General features: G+C 39.5%; 1 protein-coding gene and 1 long non-coding RNA gene across 6 annotated transcripts in view; one reads left to right on the top strand and one right to left on the bottom strand.

Annotated features, from left to right (window-relative positions):
• LOC116701034 (uncharacterized) overlaps nt 1-2,317 on the top strand; it is a 17,364-nt gene extending 15,047 nt beyond the window's left edge. Inside the window, exon 3 of the long non-coding RNA XR_004334793.1 lies at nt 2,228-2,317. This is a non-coding gene — a long non-coding RNA (uncharacterized LOC116701034). The remainder of the gene's footprint in view (nt 1-2,227) is intronic.
• LOC116701032 (astrotactin-1) overlaps nt 1-19,227 on the bottom strand; it is a 372,813-nt gene that overhangs the window by 334,538 nt on the left and 19,048 nt on the right. The gene's annotated exons all lie outside the window — the stretch shown is intronic.

Here is a 19,227-nt window from a genome sequence, read left to right as displayed (position 1 = left end):
CACCTTAATGGTTAAAAGATAAAAATCCTTCCAAATGAATATTGTAAGAGCCTTTTGAAACCGTTAATCACAATTTTTATAACCAATCCTATTCAAAATGCCGCTGAAATCAAACAACTCTGTGTCACCAGTCTCCTGTCGATAGTTAGGCATGGGCCTTTGCCACTGCTGCAGCTCCAGCTGCTCAACGTGTTGATAGCCAGGCCAAGTCAGCAGTTGTTTCACCTCACACAGTATCTACTTGATTACATTTTCTGGGGGTGGTCAAGATTATCGCTGCAAGTTGGACACTTCTGGAGATTGGCAGCACAGAGGGTCAATAGATGATACAAATGCATGTATCAAGTTGTGGCGGCATCTGCCAATTTTGCTAATTATGTCTTGTCAGCATGAACTTTAACCATTTGTTATATATATATATATATGAAAACTTGGCAAAATGTGTGAAATTGTGTACACAGTACATGACTGATTCCCTTGATGTCAAAGCCGAAACCCTAATTTACTTTGAGAGATAAAATAATAGCCCTCGGCTAATAAGACAATCAGCAACGCACACGGTGTGTCCAGTTATACACCAGCCAAACGGTCTGTCTCTCTCTCTCTCTGTTCTTGTCTCTTCTCTGTCTCTCTCTCTGCTCTCTCTCTGCTCTTCTCGTCTCTCTCTCTCTCTCTCTCCTCTCTCTCTCTCTCTCTCTCTCTCTCTCTCTCTCTCCTCTCTCTCTCTCTCTCTCTCTCTCTCTCCCCACTGTGCCCCGCCCCTTCTCCTACGGCAACCTGAAGAATCCAATCAACAGGGATTAACATGAAATTGGTTAGAGATAGGCTCGTTCGAGATGAGCCAGGTCTGCGCAGAATCGATCACCGGCGATCGGCGCCCGTTGCATGCCGGTTAGATTTGTGTCCGACTTGATCCCGACTTGCTCTGACGTCATGCACACGTGGGCAACGGAAATCTCACAAGAGCAAGGCGGCCGCAGTTCTGAGACGCAGGCGGCGCAGTTGCTTTTCACCGACTGCAAGAGCCAGGCGGACCCAGAGCATGCTGGGAAACGCCGGCATCGCAGCTGATTTAACACCTGATTGGTTTACAACATGATGACGTTTTATATAAACTTTTTACTGTTTTTGAATCGGAAGGATTTTAATTGCTGAGGCTGATAGTTAAGTTTAGAAGTCAAAGAGATAAATCCGTTCAGATCACGGATCATCTCCAGTCTGTTGTTCATTAAAATCAGTAACAGGTCGCATGTAGAGCACTTTGACAGCTACTCTGTCATAACTAAAACAACTGGAGACTGGGTACCAGCTGGTATGTGGGTCTGATTATATTTTGTTAAATCGGAATCACACCACAGTGTTTTCATCACTTCCTGTCCAGCCTGAAGGAGCTGGAATCGGCTGGAAACTGTCCGACTTTACCGCAGCTTTTTGTCACCGCCCCCCGCTGCTGCCGCCTGCTCTCGTCCACTTTACAAGCGAGGCGCAGTTCCTCTCGAACGAGCCTAGTGTGTTAAGACAGGAAAACAAAAGGAAATAAAACGACCTGACCAAAACGAACCACAGCAGACATGTTCTAAAATAAGTGAAATAAATAAACACGTCACTTTGCCCTTATGTTGCTCTAGAAGAACTTATTGTTGCACTTGAATGTATTTATACTTGAATGTAATTTTGCTACTTATTACCGACAAATATTCATATTTATTAATACTGCACAGTAAAATAACTGGTTTTCCTGCGGGAGGGGAGAAAACACCACATCAATGGTCAATCCAATGACAATCGACATTGGTCAATCTTACGTCCGCGGTGCTGGAAGGGGGGGTTGCAGAACACACACACACTGCGGGAGCGGGCATTGATGGTCAGAAAACCACCGGTAGCGGGCAAAAGCGGGATTAAAAAAAAAAAACAGTCCCACGCAGGTGCCTCAGGGTGATGAAATGTCAAGACCAATGATGCTTATGACAAAAGAGCCATTAATCACCTACTTTACTGAAATTAAACATATTTTAGTCCTTCAAGCAATGGGCGCAGGATCACTTTATTTTACATGATTTTCCTCACCCATGGAATGGAATTATCTGAGCTCTATTAATAACCTTCATTTGAAAAAGCATTTAAATCCCATCAGTCAAGAAACTATGTCAACAGTCCTCTGGCCGTTGTACTTATCAAAGCTTTGGCATCTGGTTTGCTGAATGGGAGTTTTGGTAATATGGAGGCAGTCTTGTATAAAGTATTTGAGAGCAATACTTGAGTAACAGTAGACTTATCTTACCAGAAAATGACTTTGGTAGAAGTTAAAGTTTTCTTTTAGAATATTAACTAATATTTACTTTCTTTGAGGATCAAAAATAATTTTCTGATGTGAAATGTACTAAAGTATTAGAAGTAAAAAAAAAAAAAAAAAAAACATTAATTATGAACTTCATGGCCAAAAAGGTGTGTAACGGTATCTTCACCACCACTGCTGTGGGGGGGGGTTATTGTTTGTTTGCATGGCGACAGAGCCTGCACCAGGTGCTTTCACGACACTCTCAGCCATTATGCTTCCTCTTCTTCTTCTTTAGTTTTGACTTGTTTTTTTTGGTTTGTTTTTTGCCGCTTGGCAACAAACAGGAATTAGGTCACCAACTGGAATGGAGCGTGCATTTTCTTGCCAATTTAAGAACAATGATTCGCCAAACTTGAGTTACCAGGGTAACAAATTTATTCTTATTTTATTTTGTAGTAATGAGTAACTAAGAGGCTTAGGGAAAATGTAGTGGAGTAAAATTATTCATTTTATCTAGGAAATGTAGTGGAGGAAATGTAAAAGTTTTGAGAAATATAAATAAAGTAAAATACAGATACGTGGAAATTCTACTTAAGTACAGTAGCAAAGTATTTCTACTTCGTTACAATACAACACTGGATGGAGGAGATATTAAGGTGACTGGTAGAGTTGAAGATGTATATTTTATGGCCTGTCGGACATGAACTTATATGTACTGCTTATTAAACAATTTAATGTCATGTCTGAAAAATACCTATTGTTTTTCGTAATAATTACTCTGGCAATATGCCTACCGAGAGCCAACTTACATATCTGCGAGGTTTGGCTCCAGCCTGAGTACAGAGCATTAGTGGATCCAGGACACACATTATCATGGTCTATGAATGGTTTTCAGTCTTCAGTGAAACCACTTTCTGCTGAAAACAAATCACCAGTCCTCAAGTCCAAAAACTCTGTTTCACATTTTAGCCATCCATTTAGCTGTAAAATCATATTTTCTGTTAAATGCAGAGGATGTTTCTCTGATATTGCAATAATCTAATTTGGTTGGAGAAGTAAAAAAAAAAAAAACTAAAAAAATCACTTTCCTTTATTTTACAGGCAGAATAAATATCAAATTCAAGTCTGTAAATTCTTGCTCAAAAATATCAGAATCAGCCTTCAAGACTCATTGTGTATTTGTGTTGAACACAGTTTTACTATAGTAAAAAGTATTTAAAAATATATGTATTAGGGCTGTCAAAAATAACAACAATAACAAGTTAACGCAAATTCCTTTTAAAGATAACATTTTTGGGCATTTTAGGCCGTTATTTGTGACAGGACCGCTTAGATGTGAAAGGGGGAATGACATGGAGGTTGGGATTGAACCCGCGGTCGCCGCGTCGAGGACAGAACTTCTGTACATGGACGCAGGCCCTACCAGGTGAGCTACCCAAGCGCCTGCAAATTCCTTTTAACACCATTACTTTCTTTTACCCGCGATTAATGCACACGTGTTCTCTGATTTGCGCCTCGGGCCGCTCCATAGTTTGGGAAATTAGGAAGCGATGCAGCAGTAACAGTGTGGTTGGCTAGCAGAAAGAAACCCCCTTGAGCAGAAATGGTTATAGGGTCTTTTGAATGGCAAGTTCAGTTTCAAAGCCCTTCCAGATGGTTCTTGTGACAAAACTGTTGATGTCGACTGTCGATGTGAATTGAGTTACCGCTAGAGTATGACGAGTCTTGCTGGCCAAGCATAACACTGATGCAGAGAACTCTCCCCCCCCTCGCCAAAGGCAGGCCACACTGAATAGTTTGCAACAGACGTAAGAAGAGTGAGAAGTACAAAGTACAAGTGTAGAGTGGGACACTACATTGTGTTAGTATTACTAAGTAATTTTAAATTCAGGACAATGTGCCCATCTGTTGTTGCTTGATGGGGTTGAGTTTGCCATATTTTGCTTTTTTGATTATACAGTTCCTTTAAGGTTAGTCTTTGGATTTTTGCAAGAATAATAAACCTTTACATAAAGCAAGCATATTTGCGATAAATCTATTTTTTTCTTTTGATGACAGCTTTGATATGCATACATACATACATACATACATAAATAAATAAGATTTCCGTCACTATCTTGTATTACATGTTGTAGGTATTTAAATCAACCACTTCAAGTTCAAGCTGAAGAATACTGCAGTATGTCAAATGTAATGAAGTCAAATTACTAAACTGTGTTGAGGGCTCCATGACTCCACAGTGTGTCCTTGAATAGTTTTTTTTTGTGCTGCCTCACCAGTTCACGTCTCCTCGCTTCTGCTGAGTGACAGGAAGGAAGGCTCCACTCTTCTCAGCAACATAACCCAGTCTCCCCTCGTCTTGTTGAATTAAAAGAAAGCTAATCTTAATTGATGCTAATGGAAGTCAATGACGAGCATGAGGAACAAGTGCTAATGTGTTTGAGCAATTAACCTAATATTTACTGGCTGTGACTCTCCTGGGAGGTGCTAGCTTATGTCTGTCTACTCGCTCCAGACTCTCTGACATGATATGCAACTGCTCTGACTCACAAGGAGAAAAAAAAAAGACTTTTGGAGAAAGTGGATCAAAGAGATAGGGGATGTCAGAAAGAGCAAAAGAATTGAACGGACTCATTCAAATTATTCAGCCAAAGTGATCTCGGAACCCATCGGCTATCGGTCTGACGACAATTTAGCCTCTGGGGGCATTGGACAATATTTGCGGGTTTTGATTTAGCCGGCAAACATCGGGGCCATGACTTCCTCTACTAAACTTCATAGCTGTTCAGTTGAGTGGGATCACAGCTTCTTTGATTGTTGAGATTACAATGTGCCTCACTGAACGTCTCATTCCAATAAATCTTTGCGTTTCAGTCATTGATTTTCACATATGAAAACACAAAGTGACTGCAGACCATGTCTCATGGACAGTGATAAACAATGACAGACTTGAAGCACGAAGTCAATGCCAGCAGTGCTGTGGTTAAAAAAAGAATATTACAAAAACGCAAGATTAGAGACATAAATGCACAAAGTTGCAACCCTCTTTAATCTCAGTTCTAAACATCTGTGATGAGACAGATGTGGGACCAAACGCTGACATTGGTTCAACAGCCCTCGCTCCTACTCAGTAATTTATTTAAAAAAAAATGACAATATGGAAAAACACAGTAACAGACATAACCTTAGAAATATAACATAAATAAGAGAATCAAACTAAGATGAACGACGGAGGCTAAACAAATTACAAAAATAGCAAACTGTCATGATTTGCATTACAAATTCATTTCTCCATTCTTTCAAAACTCTCTTTACTTAGTGTTGTATTATGCAAAGTGGTAGGTAATTCTAATATGATAGAGGTCATAACATACAGGGGGTGCGGGGGGGAGTATAGACAAAAGAATTATGCTTTTGCCTTCGCTTGAGTAAACCTCTATTCTTCCAGTTAATTGCATTAGCTCACAAGTGATAAAGTTTCTTAGCAGAAAACTTCAATGGTGTAGATAACTGCAATAAATCCAAACAACACAACATCAGCCCATTAACTGTCACCTGTGACTAAACCTATCAAGTGACTTTCATTACATGCATGAGGAAATTATGATTCCGTTAATTTAGAATATCCATTTATTCACTTGCCCGAAACAGGTAGAATACCAATAGAACTATTTTATTCAGTGCATACATAGTGCATAGGGCTATAGTCAACCAAAGAAAATCTCAGTCAACTAAAACTCATCCCTTCTCTTTAACTAATCGATTGGTTGATGAGGGGGGGATCTGCATCTTATTTTTAGATTAACCCAATTGAGTGCACTCTACCTGATAGCCTTGTGTGTCCACCAAAGTGGTGTTTTTTGTGAAAACCTGCCTATTGTTTTAATGTTTTGCAATGGGAGCACAGTATCTTTACACTATGCTACAAACGGTAGCAGCGTGAAGAGGCGCTGACTGTCAATTCTGCGCTGATCGCTTCACATTTTAGGCTTTGAACTGGTCGCCAAGAGTTAAAAACAGTTTAAGTTTGGGTACAACGCTGCACTTGTCATTGTCACTTTTTGCCCAGCAGTCCAATCACAATGGAGAAGGGGCGGGACAAATACCACTAAGACCAACTTGTGAGTTACATCCTACATGAAGTGCTGAAAAACAACAGCAATGGAATATATCCATCTATATAGCTGTCCTCTCTCCCTATATGCCCAGAAGTATGCTATCTTGTGGCAACATTTTTACATCAGCATTTATTATGTATCATAGCAACCAGACACAACCCAAAAAACCTTTTGCTTTGGAGCTGAAACAACGCAGTGCTTTCCAAGCACCTTCAAGCATTCCCAGCTGAAGAACACATTTGGTGGCCACAAAACCTTATAAAAAGTAACACCAGCAATTGTCCAACAAGTTTGATTGGTTGGACAAAAACATATTGACCAACCAATCAACCCACCGAAAGGTGTCAGCCCTAATACTGTAAATGCAATTTACAGAAATATATCATTAAAGAGCCCAGTCAGTGGCAGATATAAAGTATTCCCAAGCCCTATCAGCCAATAACCATTATGATATCATCCATGTACAGTACCATAGGTTTTCATGTTTTATTTCATTTTTTTAAACTGCCACAAATAATGTAATTTCTATCAACACGTTTGTGCTGCTCATCAAGCCGCCAGGCTTCTGCTGCCATGGATAGGGAGACATGTTATCTGTGATAGGCAGAAATAACTTAGTAAACAGTTAACATGCTTTTCTTCATCACGTACGCCAAACACTCATTAAGACTCTGTAAGACTGTTTCTGTTTTGGTATACATACTAACGACTTGAGCTAATTTAGACACATATTGTGACAAACCTCCCCATTGAATTTGATTTATTCAGAATTTATCTAACAATAATACTTATCTAATATTTGAATTTCACCACTTCACATGTCAGTAATAGCTCTTTATTGATTAGAAAAGATAATTATGCAAATAATGGTGTGCCTTCTGCATTATATGACAATGACAAATAGCTTGTAGCCTATTGAAAAATTAAATGGTTCCTTATTTAACTAAGTGTAAAGCATTAGCACTGGTGCAGCACTACAGAGTTGTGAAACAAAGCTTGAACTGCTTTGAGCTACAAGTTAGAACCAGCACCAGTTCACAATCAAGTTCAACTTTAGTGAACTGTGACAAATGTAGTTATGTAAGAAATGTATCTCTTTCTCTCACTGAATGTGCAAGTCATCTGCATCCATGTGTATCATGGGTTGCAAGTAGACATGCAATGTAGCCAATGCACTGTATTTTCTAAAACATAACCTTGGTAGTATAAAGATAGTGGGACATGTATAAAAATAAAAAAATAAAAATCTTTACAAGGAAATGCAATGCAAATGCTTTAGTTTCTATTGATATAGCTTTAGGTATTTGTGTGCTGACTCAGTTAGTTGGTCACTTTTGAGAATGTACTTTACAGAAGTTATGTTGTAGATATTAAAATGTATTTTGTTCAACTCACAACGTGGTTACACAATCCCTTTTGAATCTTATCTGACACGGTGTAAATGAAAATTGACTCCACTGACATTACCCCAAGTCAGTGATGGAGTACAGAAGCACTATTCTCTGTACTCGTGACTCGACTTGGACTCACACACTGATGACTTGGACTCGAGGATTCCCGCAAGTTGAATGAAGTTTCTGACTACTTGTATCTGTAACAGGCAGTGATGGACAATTTGAGTCTGACTTGGGTCACTATTCTCTGGACTTGTGACTTGACTCAGCACTTCTTTGGTGATTTGGACTTGGACTCTAACACCAGGGCCTCGAGAGTTGACTCAGACTGGCTTACATAGAACTGTACTTCAATACAACATTGTACTTAGTACAGTACATTTATTTGACAGCTGAGATTGTAGAATCTCCCACCAAAAACATGTTAAGTGTTCCTGTCAGCGCCCCCTGACCAAAAGGCACTGGCAAAAAGAACAGGAGTTGGTCCTATGTAGGCCTATAGGATGGGTTAACAAACAAACTATTGTCTCTGTAGTGATTAATTAGTAATAATAATGCAATATTGTGAATACACTCTGAAAGTAAAAGTTAATTTTTTATAATGACTTTTCACTTGCACGTTCCAAAAATCTCTTTTATTGGAGCAAGGTTTCAAAAGCTAGACCTTTACTTCTGACAAAGTATTTTTACATCATAAATGAAAATCATTTTAAATTGGCTCGGGTCTGACTCACTCCCAGCACGTGTCTCCCTCAATAGTTCCCTGTCACGCTTTGCACTCCAAGCGATTGCATTGATTTCTTCTCAAACTGTGCCTACTTGTTCTACCAGCATTGCTCACTGACCTTAATATTTCACTGACCTCATCAAGGAAGCTGTTCTTCCCAGAGTAAGGTCCTGCAAGCAAGAATTTCATTATTTCAGGCAATTATGTTGTTCAAAACAAGATCAGTATGACTAATATGTTTGTAAATCATTTGAATCCAGACAGGCTGCTCGTGTCATCTTTGCTCATTAGGGAGGGATGACATAGGAAACCACAATCAGCAGCTTTATTCTGAAAGGGATGCTCAAATTAGAACAAAATCCCTCCTTATTTTTTAAGTTCATCAAAGTGGCCTTGTGGAATTGTGCAAAAACAATGTGCAGTATGTAAACCTCAAAATGGAGAAATTCCAAAAGGCAAATATCCAAACTTTGCTTTTGTTTATTTCTATGACTCAATCAAATGTATATTTTGACTTCCTTCACAAATTCCCTTACTGGAAGACAGTGAAACCTTCCTAGTGTCCCTTTACATATGCAGTGCATTAGCATTAGCAGGGGTAAAAACTTTTGGTGATCACATTAATGCCATAATCTAGATGAAATTAATCTCTTGCGCTGTTGCACAGCAGTCCCTTAATTAAGATGTTTCAATCCCTGACATGTCGGTTAAGCACCATAAAAAAAATGTAACAATTCAAGTAACTTTGCCAGTGCCACAATGACAGGCATAGACATTTGCAGCAATTATGAAACTGCAGTCATTATAGAGCCATACATTCGCATATAATGACTCACAATTACTGTTTGGCAACGCTGAGAGACAACAGTGGCATAGTGCCTTTAGCAATCAGCCTCCTTTTCAATGCTTTCATGTGATTTCTAAAGCAACACACACACCCGGCTAGAGTTTATACAAAGAATTTTTCCATTTTTGTTTGCATCATGGTGGAGCAAGTTATGACTGCCCTCATAAAGAAACAAAACAAAATGTTTTGTTTGCTTATTTTCACACAAATAATTCATCCCCTCCATGGCTTGGAGCTTGTAGAAATGCTAACCTAGGGGCCAAAGCATGTCTTGCATCTAAAATGATGATTACCATGCAAAACATTTGCTTTCTCCTGTGCGGGAATGTTTTACTGTGGCAGCCCAAGCCAAACTAACGCCACATCCATCTTAATTATGTCTGCCATTTGTTATAATGCACATATAAATTCTCATTTGTCTAAGGCCTGGCAGGTCCTAATCAGCACATACACAGCAGTATAACATACACAGCAGTACATACACAGCAGTATAACAAGCCACATGATACGGATCACAGCAGATGATGCTTCATTGTTAGTTGTGATGTGTTACATTTTCAAAACTGTAAGAAAAAGGAGAGACAAAGTGGCAATACTCTCAGTGGGACCAGCAACTTTTATCGAGATCATATTGTTGTCACGCTTTATAATAGAAAATGAAGCGGAAGATATAGCTGTTAGATCTAAAGATAAATATGTAGATGAAGTTACATATCTCCTGTTTGAAATTGTTCTTGGAAAAAAAGAAATCATTTTAGTGTCTGTTTAGGGCATCTTGCCAAGCTTTAATCAAATGTCAATTTCAGAGCGCTTGGCCTTGTTGGCCCCATTGCTTTTTGTTTCACAGCTGATTTCTAATTTTACTCCAGTCCTGCTGGATTACCTTCATCTACTTAATGGCTTCCTGATTGTGTGTCGAGTTCTTCTGTTAGCTTTATTAAAATTTAATTTCTGCAGTAATTAAGCAAAGCGGCACTTCTTTTCTTGAGGGGTGCTTGGGCTGCTGAATTGTGGGCACATTAATTAAACGTGATGGTCTTGTAAATAAAGCAGGCTGTGGTTTAATTGCAATGTTGGCATATTGTCCGGAAAGAATGCTGGTAAATTGTGGCATATTAATAGCGCTCCGCAGGGACTCAGAGGAGTGCTTTCTTATGTTTGTTGATAATTTGATCCTTCAAAAATAATTCTGTCGTAGCTGCCTGGAGTAGTATTCCAGTTGACATTGTGTGGCGAGCTGTGCTTTCTGTACACTTCACAAATGAAGGTGTATGTCTTCAGTTAAGACCTTCAGCTAACAGTTGGCTTACCTTAAAAAAACATGAAATGTTTTCTTTCCTCCCTGAAAACAAGCCTCCTGACGGTGAAGGAGAAAAAGCCATAGTTATTGTGCAGGCGGCTGGAGTGAAAAGTGTGGTGCAGAATGCAAATGTGAGTGCTGCAAAAAAAATAAAAATAAACACAATTTCTCAGCTTCAGTTGTGAAGACAGGTCGTCTGTCTTCCTCCTCTGGGCCAAGAAGATAACATCTGTTAGCACATATGGCACATTGGAAAACAGTAGGTTTGTAAATCTAACAGAAACAATGACAACACGGATGGTGAACGGAGGACAAAAAAATCATATGCTGATCGGAACCAGAGCTATACATCTTGTGCTCTGTCACTGTGCATGTGTGTATGTATGTAGGCACATCTTTGTGAATACAATCACATCTACCTGACTGCTGCCCAGCCCTCCCTTTAAGTGAGTGTGTGTGTGTGTTTAACATCTTCTCCAAAAAGCTGCCTGTTAGATATCAGATAACAAGTCCTATTGAATTAAAGATGGCTCATGTTAGGGAATGATCCACATGAATCTATAACTTAAAGCGAGATTGGAATCAGGAGGTAGACACACGGGGACTTTCAAACCAATCAAGGTGGAAACAACCCTGTCTGTCTGAAAAGTTGAAGCTATCAGCATAGCTCCTCATGGCCCTTTTTATTAATTCTGTGGACAGGTTATGTTACGGGGTCATGTTAGATAAATAGTAATGGCCTCCACCCTCTTCTGCACTTGCATTCACAAAGCCTAATGACCATATGTTTTGAGACCAGCAGATGTTCACTTAACCTTCTACCAATGAGCCACAGATTCACTGCAAAGTCCATCACAGCCAAATACCTCCGGCTCAGGAACACGCTTAAACACACCACACTGTTTTACCTCTCTTATGCAAGGGCAAGGGTACAACAGAACAAATAATTGAACACATTTATTATAACTCTACTAATGCATATTCTCCCAAAGCAGAACATGAAGCATTACATCTGTTATCAAGACTAAATCCACAGAAACACAACATCCCAAGGTGCATTTCACTCTATCATCGTGCCAACGTTTGAACCTGCTGAAATATTTGCCACAGTCGGAAGATATTGTACTACAATTTAGTTTTCCATTATCTTAAACGGATAGCTGACATGAGGCATGATACTGCACGCAATGCTGTAATTCTTTACTTGTTAGGAAACATCGTGTTTTTTTAGAAGAAAAATAGGAAATGCCGTACTGCAATAAAGATCAGTTTTAAAAAGAATCTCTGGAATCCTGACCATCGGGCATCCCTAGAAACTCTGTACATTTTTTACACCCTGGATCACTCGCACAGCTAAGTTTCTAGATGGAGACAGTCCCAGAGGACAGAGTAGCTTGAGTAAAACTCAACAGATAGCAGTCGTTATACGTCGGTCTTGAAGTTTACCAGTTTACCAGTAAACGCAACACTTTGTCCCATCTGTTGTTTTTCAAACAACAGCAGTGACCAGTGCTAATCGGTGCTAGTAGCGTCTGTTAGCTGTTAGCTAATAGCGTCTGTTAGCTGTTAGCTAGTAGCGTCAGTTAGCTGTTAGCTCCTCTAGGACGCACCGGTGCTAATGTCCTCGCATCCGCTGCAATGTTTATATTGATATGGTTTAATTTTGCGTTACATGACCCATTTCGTCTGTAAAGCCGTGCCTGTGTTGGATCTTTCTACGCTCTCTCGTCCTCCTCTCTCTCCTTTTACTCTCCGCGCCCCGCCACACAGCGGCCGCCGGTCCACACTTCTGATATTTGTCCACAGTTTAAATTTTTTATTAACACAGCTGTATATTGTTAAGTATGAGGGGCAAACCTGTATTTGTACCAGTGTTTCCGTGGTAACTCTGCTATCGCGGCCGCCACGGCGAAGAACACAGAAGAAGTTACTGAATGCAGTTAACTTCAGTTCGTAAAGTAACAGCGTGTGAGCTGCTGGACCTGGACCTGGACCAGAGATGTGACCCATGGCCAGAATATCACAGTTCATAAAAATGCAGCGCAGTGAAGATACAGACGTTTCATACACATGCTGTGTTTATCCGCCGTTCGACCCGTGCTGGACCCGTTCATAACGATCAGCCATCTCCCTGTGAGTAGCGTCTATCACACTCCCTCTCCAGTTATAAATAGCCTATGTGACAATAAAATTTGTTTTGGTTAAAATCAACAAATAATCGTGAGAATAATCGCGATCAAAATTTTGATCAAAATAATCGTGATTATCATTTTGGCCATAATCGTGCAGCCCTACTGGACATCCCAGGACATCACTGTGCAGGAGACCACCCAGTGACTATTATACATCCCCATTCTACCTTCTTTAGATCCAAAAACCCAATAAAACATTTTGCATTCACAGACACATATCAATGTGTATCTCAAAAGACTACTGTGCATCCCATTCCACTCTATTTTCTCTAATGTTATGATCGAAAACATAATACAGGTCATTTATAATAATGGATCATATTATACAGCGATGCTAGCAACAAACTACAGTGAGATAGTTTTAATTCAAAAAACAATGGGAGCCAATGGACTCTGGGAGCAATCTGGCAGCGCAGATAGTCAGAGCTTCTAATTGTGGCAAATACTATGCATCGGTGGGTTTAGAATTCCTTGAGAATTAATGGTGATAGGAAAATAAATTGCGGTAGTATTATCCTTAAGGCTTAGTGTGGATTACAGCAAGTTCAGCCTGAATTACCCCTAATTCACCCCACACCCTGACAATCAGGGGAGACGGGGTGTTTGTAAGAGAGGGTGCGACAGTGTGCAAAAGAATGGTGGGGCGCGGCTCCTCTGATATGTATTGCTATTTTCTTATTTTCTTGTAGTGTTAGTATGGCTTTTGTTTCCTAACAGATAATTTGTGCACGATGCAGCTGAAACCTTCTGTTATCTGAGCCTGACTTTCATTTATAAACTGTGATGTTATCATAGAAGTACTCAGGGTTGATTTTCTTTCCTATGAGCACAGAAATAAATACAGTGTCTCTATATTTTCTAAAAAGAGACTTGAGTGTATTGCATGGATAGTGACAAATTGGCCGTCATAAGAAAAGGATTTAAAGCATTTCCATTTTATCCTATCAGTGGATGAGTGACCGGAAACAGACAAAGGTCTAGAGGGTGTACATAAAACGTCTTATTCTGAGTTTGAAGCTGCTGTTTCAGGGCACTCTGTTTTACTACTGGTATGGGAGCTCAGGACATTAATTTGCTTCGGTAGACAGTTACATTAGCTTCCTGTTTTATGTATTAGTATTGTCATTAGAGATGGTCCAATACCATTTGCTTCCCAATTCTGATTCTGATACCTGGACTTGTGTATTGGCCAATACAGAGTACTGATCCGATACCAGTGTGTCATATATTTGACTATGTTTTAACAACTGTATACTACTATCACTGTATGGATGCTATATGATTTCTATCTTTGTTGTCGGTCTGGCTCAAACTCTTTGTGAAACATTAACAAACACAAACAATGAATGCCACAGAACTTTCTTTTCCTATCCAGTTTGTCAGTCAGTTATAACAGAAAAAGAACATAAATAAAATACTTTAACGTAGATTTTCTTTAGGGCTTTATTATGTGGTATCAGATCAACCTACTGTATAAACTCCAGAACTTCCCAAAACCAGCGTTTTAGGCTGTACCAGAGGCGATACTGATACTTGTGTCGGAATATCTCTAATTGCCATTATATGAAAATCAAAATCAATCTAACAATATAGTTGGTCACCAATCAGATCATCAGTTTCCAAAATACTCATATATTCCTTTTTATACTTGAAAATGAGTAACTTCCACTTTAGTAACAGTCAGTGTATTGAATGTACTGTCACTTTATTACACCATCTATTGATCCTGATCCCATTTTATAGGGTTCATTGCAACAGTTAGTTATTTTTTTTAGAGAAATCAATCTCCACGGCCTGTGCTTCCTCTACCGGTAGGCAGTATTTGTCCCCACCATCATGCGGCACGTGTGCAGAAGACAATTAGCCGACGCCCGGCTCGTCTAGTTTCTCTGGTTTTACGTCCATGCGCTACGTTTAGGTGGTGCGCAAAAATGCTTAATCGGCAGGGTAAACCCTGACTAAATATTCATGTTAATTTTATTAGAAGTTTGGATTATCCACGGAAGTTATTTTGAACAGTTCACATTTGAACTACTTTCTAACAAAGAAATGAAACATAGATTTCAGGACTTTATCCAGTGCAAAGAGAGTATTTACAAGCGACAAACATACAAAATAATGTTTTTTAGAAGTGAAGTTCCACTTCATCAATGATGGCATGAATTTGTTTATATTCCTCTGTCCACCTTCTTTCTCTGCTGTCTATCTCTGCAGGAACACTGCTTTAGATAAAGCCATGAGGAAGATCATTAATTTCCAAATGATGTTTTCACACTGGCTGTTGTGGCCAGAGGAGGTGAAGTTTGAGTGAGTGAAAAATTTCCATCCACTGCCAGAGTATACCGGCACTTGGCTGGCTGATGCAGACTTCTCATTGTGCAACAGAAAGATGCCCACTCTGGGTCAGCCTGCAAAGGCCTGAGGAGAACAAAGAGAAAGATACCGGTGTGCAGAAAGCATAAGAAAAGCAGAAGAAATAATGAAATAGAAATGTTCCCACATCCACCACGAAGCTTGGAAGTGTACCAAGCCTTTGACAGCTAGAGAAATCTATCATGCCTTTCACTTTTTTACCAACAAAGTTCCCAGTACGTGTGACGAATAAGTTATTCTTCAGCTTTTTGGGCTCTGTGTAAGGTAGTCCCTTCTGATATAGCATGATTAAATGTGGTGCTTCCATTGAGTATTTTTAGCATACAGTAATTCACTTTTTTTTAAGGTCGGCACAATGTTGCAGTAGAAAATAGTGTGTGCAGTACAACATAAGAGCTAAGACTTTGGTGGAACGCTTCAGTCAAATGGTCTATTACTGGGGTTTTCGAAGTTTAATACGCCATAGACCCCTTAACTGAAAGAGAGATGGCGCAGGGACCCCCTACTACATATATTGTATAAAATGAAACATAATAAAAATGATGCATAATAAACTGGGCCTACAATAACAGGTGGGCAGCCTAAAGCCTTCACCTTTTTAGTGCATAGAATACAAACCTAAAATATGTGTTTGCATGATTTCATAAATCACTTTTTAATGTTAAAACATACAATCCTTCGTATTAACTGTATCTGTGGATGGCTACTTTAGTGATTTCTTTACCTTTAGGACAGTAAGCCAATCGTCAATGTGTTCTGTTTCACAATTTCATTGGTAGTTGCAAATGTGTTGGATTCATGTTAAGGCATTACATTTTTTTATACATTATTTTTGGGGCATTTTTAGGCTTTATTTGACAAGAAAGCTGAAGACTTGAAAGGAGAGAGGAGGGAATGACATGCAGCAAAGGGCCACGGGCCGCTGTGTCGAGGAGTAAACCTTTATATATGGGCGCCCGCTCTACCAACTGAGCTATCCGGGCGCCCAATTACATTCCTTTTAAGACTTTCAAATGTACAATGATTTGTTGCACCCCCTGCAGTGACTCTGAGGATGCCCAAGGGGCCCCCTGCTGAAGATCTCTGGTCTATTACATTGACAAGCTTCCTAATGCTTTGGTTTGGTGTCCCTGCTGATGGAGACCGCGCCAGGAAAACAAGAAATGTTTTGGCATTTCAATATTAAAAATGAGTGTATCTTTAGGCTAATTACATTACCGCAGAGCAAACAAAGCCAAGCTACATCAGCAGCAGCTCCTGGGCCCAGACTCACTGACAATTACTTACCTAATAGATCGACTGGCTCATCTCTTGCTGTCTGTTTTCTCCCGTCTATTTGTCTTTCAGTCTCCTCCCGAAGCAAATTTTTCCTCCCTCCCTAACTTGTTGGCCTCTGTCGCTTGACCTTGTCTTTCTTTCCCCATCTTTAACTCGTCCTCAGTCTCCTCATTCTCCTTCTCTGTCACCTTCGCTCCTTGCTCTCACGTCAGCTGTCTCTTGCTACCTTGCTCGCTTGTCTCTTGCTTCCCTTACCTGTCACCCTCGAGGGGTTTAATCATCAGCTTAATGTCACACCCTATTACAGGAATGTCTGAAAATGGGCTCAGCCCCACCACCTCCCTGCTGGTTGGTGGCTGGTTACACTTCCTGCTACTTTAGCTTTTTCTTTGCAAGTAGTAAGCAACTTGAAAGGCATGCTCGACAAGACGGAGCCCTCCCACAGGCAGACTGCTGAGCTCTGTTTGCATATGTTATTTCCTCCATATAGTATGTGATAAATATATCTTTGAGCACACAGCCACTTGGGCTAAGATGAATGGCAGACAGATGTGAAGCTGATGCTTTACTGAAACAAAAGAGGCAGGCAGCTCTGCCATTGATTAGCACAGGGACTGACAGGCACAAGGAATGGGGATAACAGGGTAGCTCAAAGGAGGACACGGGCAAAAAGTGTATTCATACAATCATTTCTTAGAGGCAGCGCAGCCTTGAGGGGAAAAATCATCCTTACTGATTAATATTAATGAAAGGAGTCAAAGAAAGGGCAAAGTATCTGATTGGCATTCCTAGGTGGCACATGTCAAAAAAAATTGTAAAATACAAAAATGTCAACTATGGCCGTTTTAAAAGTTTAAGTAGCCAACAGCAGCTAATCAATTATAAAAAAAAAAAAATCTCTTCTTGGTTTCTGAATAAGTATTGTGTAGATATGATGGTCTATCACTGACAACTGGCTGTCATCCTGGCCGTTACTGGAGAACAAAAGCAAACTTAAACAATGTCAAAGAAGCCCGTGGAGAGCGGAGATGAAAACACACAAACAGCGCCACCACACCGGTCAACTATTATTAAATATAACATTTCATTTGTGAGAAAGAGAAGGTTTCATTTCCGACCATGTTTCTAAAACCAACCAAGACACTTCAAAAAATTAATTATCGAGACTCCAATTTCTTTTGAAAAAAAAAACCTGTATTAAAAATAGGCTTTCGATTTTAGGATTGTTTGAAAAGAATCCCATGCAATCAGCAATGCATGCAACCACACATACTGTATTAAACGTTTCCCTGTGGTGCATGTAGTGCCATGGAGCAATGAGTGGTCACTGGTTCGTGCACATGTGGACGAGCAAGCATGTAGGACGCAACTAATGATTTTTTCCATTATTGATTAAGCTTTAGTTATATTCTGGATTAATCAATTAATCGCCTAGTCTATAAAATGTAAAAACAAAAACAGCCATTCACAAAGTCTTCAATTTGCTTGCTTTGTTAGACCACCCAAATATACTGTATTTAATTTACTGTCATACATGACAAAGGAAAACAGCAAAAACTCTAATTGTTGCAGCTCTGATGAGTACCTTTTTAACCAATTTGGGGTTGATCTGCATGTCATTATAACATTTTACAACAGCTTCATAGAGTATTATCACTTTTAAATGATTTGCTTACCCGTTATTCCAGGTCTTTAAGTGGTTCATTGGGTAGACATTTGTGCTGCCCAAGTTGTAGAATAAACCGGTTAAGGGTAGCCTCATACCTGATGACATTTGGTTATTAAATTCTTTTGCCATACTGGGGATGATTAATGGCCTTTTGAATGCAGTAAAGATGAATTCCATTTATTACCTCTGATGGACAGTTGCAAATGTTTTATGACATTCAGAAACTCTAGTGAGAATCACTGGAAAAATACTTTGCAGAGGAAGCTACAGTATAAATGTGCATGATAAGCACCAGCTTCAGCTGTACCAATGTCCTGCTAACATGTTTGCACACAATCTGCTGCTTTTAAAAAAAAGACAGAAAAATGTACAAATCCTGATAGAGTCACAAACTCGGCAACAGTAAGAGTTGATAGCCTTCTCATTTTTGTCTCAGTTACATTTATAGAGAGATAGATGTGTAGCTTTCATTATAGCTTTTATTTTTAGACTCGAGGTCCATTTTGAAAAAAACAAAACAAAAAAACATTCAACCCAATTAAAAAGGACAGATACAAAAGAACAGACACAAATTAAAGAAGAACGCTATACCAGTTATCCCAGGAGCACTGAACCAATCAGCTGAGTTACAAGAAGATTTCAGGCGACCAATATATTTATACATTAGATTACGCCGTAAAGCAGAGAATGTTATAACTTTAGCTTGACAAAACAATTCACTTGCACTACACCACCTTGGTTTTCTCAGCAGTATGCACAAACAATCATTATAAACCATTTATAGTAATGGATTAATGTGTATTTAAAAACGGTAGCTCATGGCAGTGCTTCAACAAGCCCTTGTTAAACTTTCGCCCCACTTTATCCCCAAACCCCTGTGTCAATGTCCATTTTATAATAAATGGGTTCTATTTTTACCACCTGCATGGTTTATAGGTGATAAGCTCCCCAGGGGAGCAATAGCTGACAAATTGAAAATTCATGACCATGTAAATATTTCACTAACATGTCACGGCTGGCATGCACACCGCATTCACAGCTGACCGTG

The sequence above is a fragment of the Etheostoma spectabile genome, chromosome 13 (assembly GCF_008692095.1).
Source record: "Etheostoma spectabile isolate EspeVRDwgs_2016 chromosome 13, UIUC_Espe_1.0, whole genome shotgun sequence".
Classification (NCBI taxonomy): Eukaryota; Metazoa; Chordata; class Actinopteri; order Perciformes; family Percidae; genus Etheostoma; species Etheostoma spectabile.
Note: the sequence above shows the minus strand (reverse complement) of the source record. Positions and strands in the feature narration are given on the sequence as shown.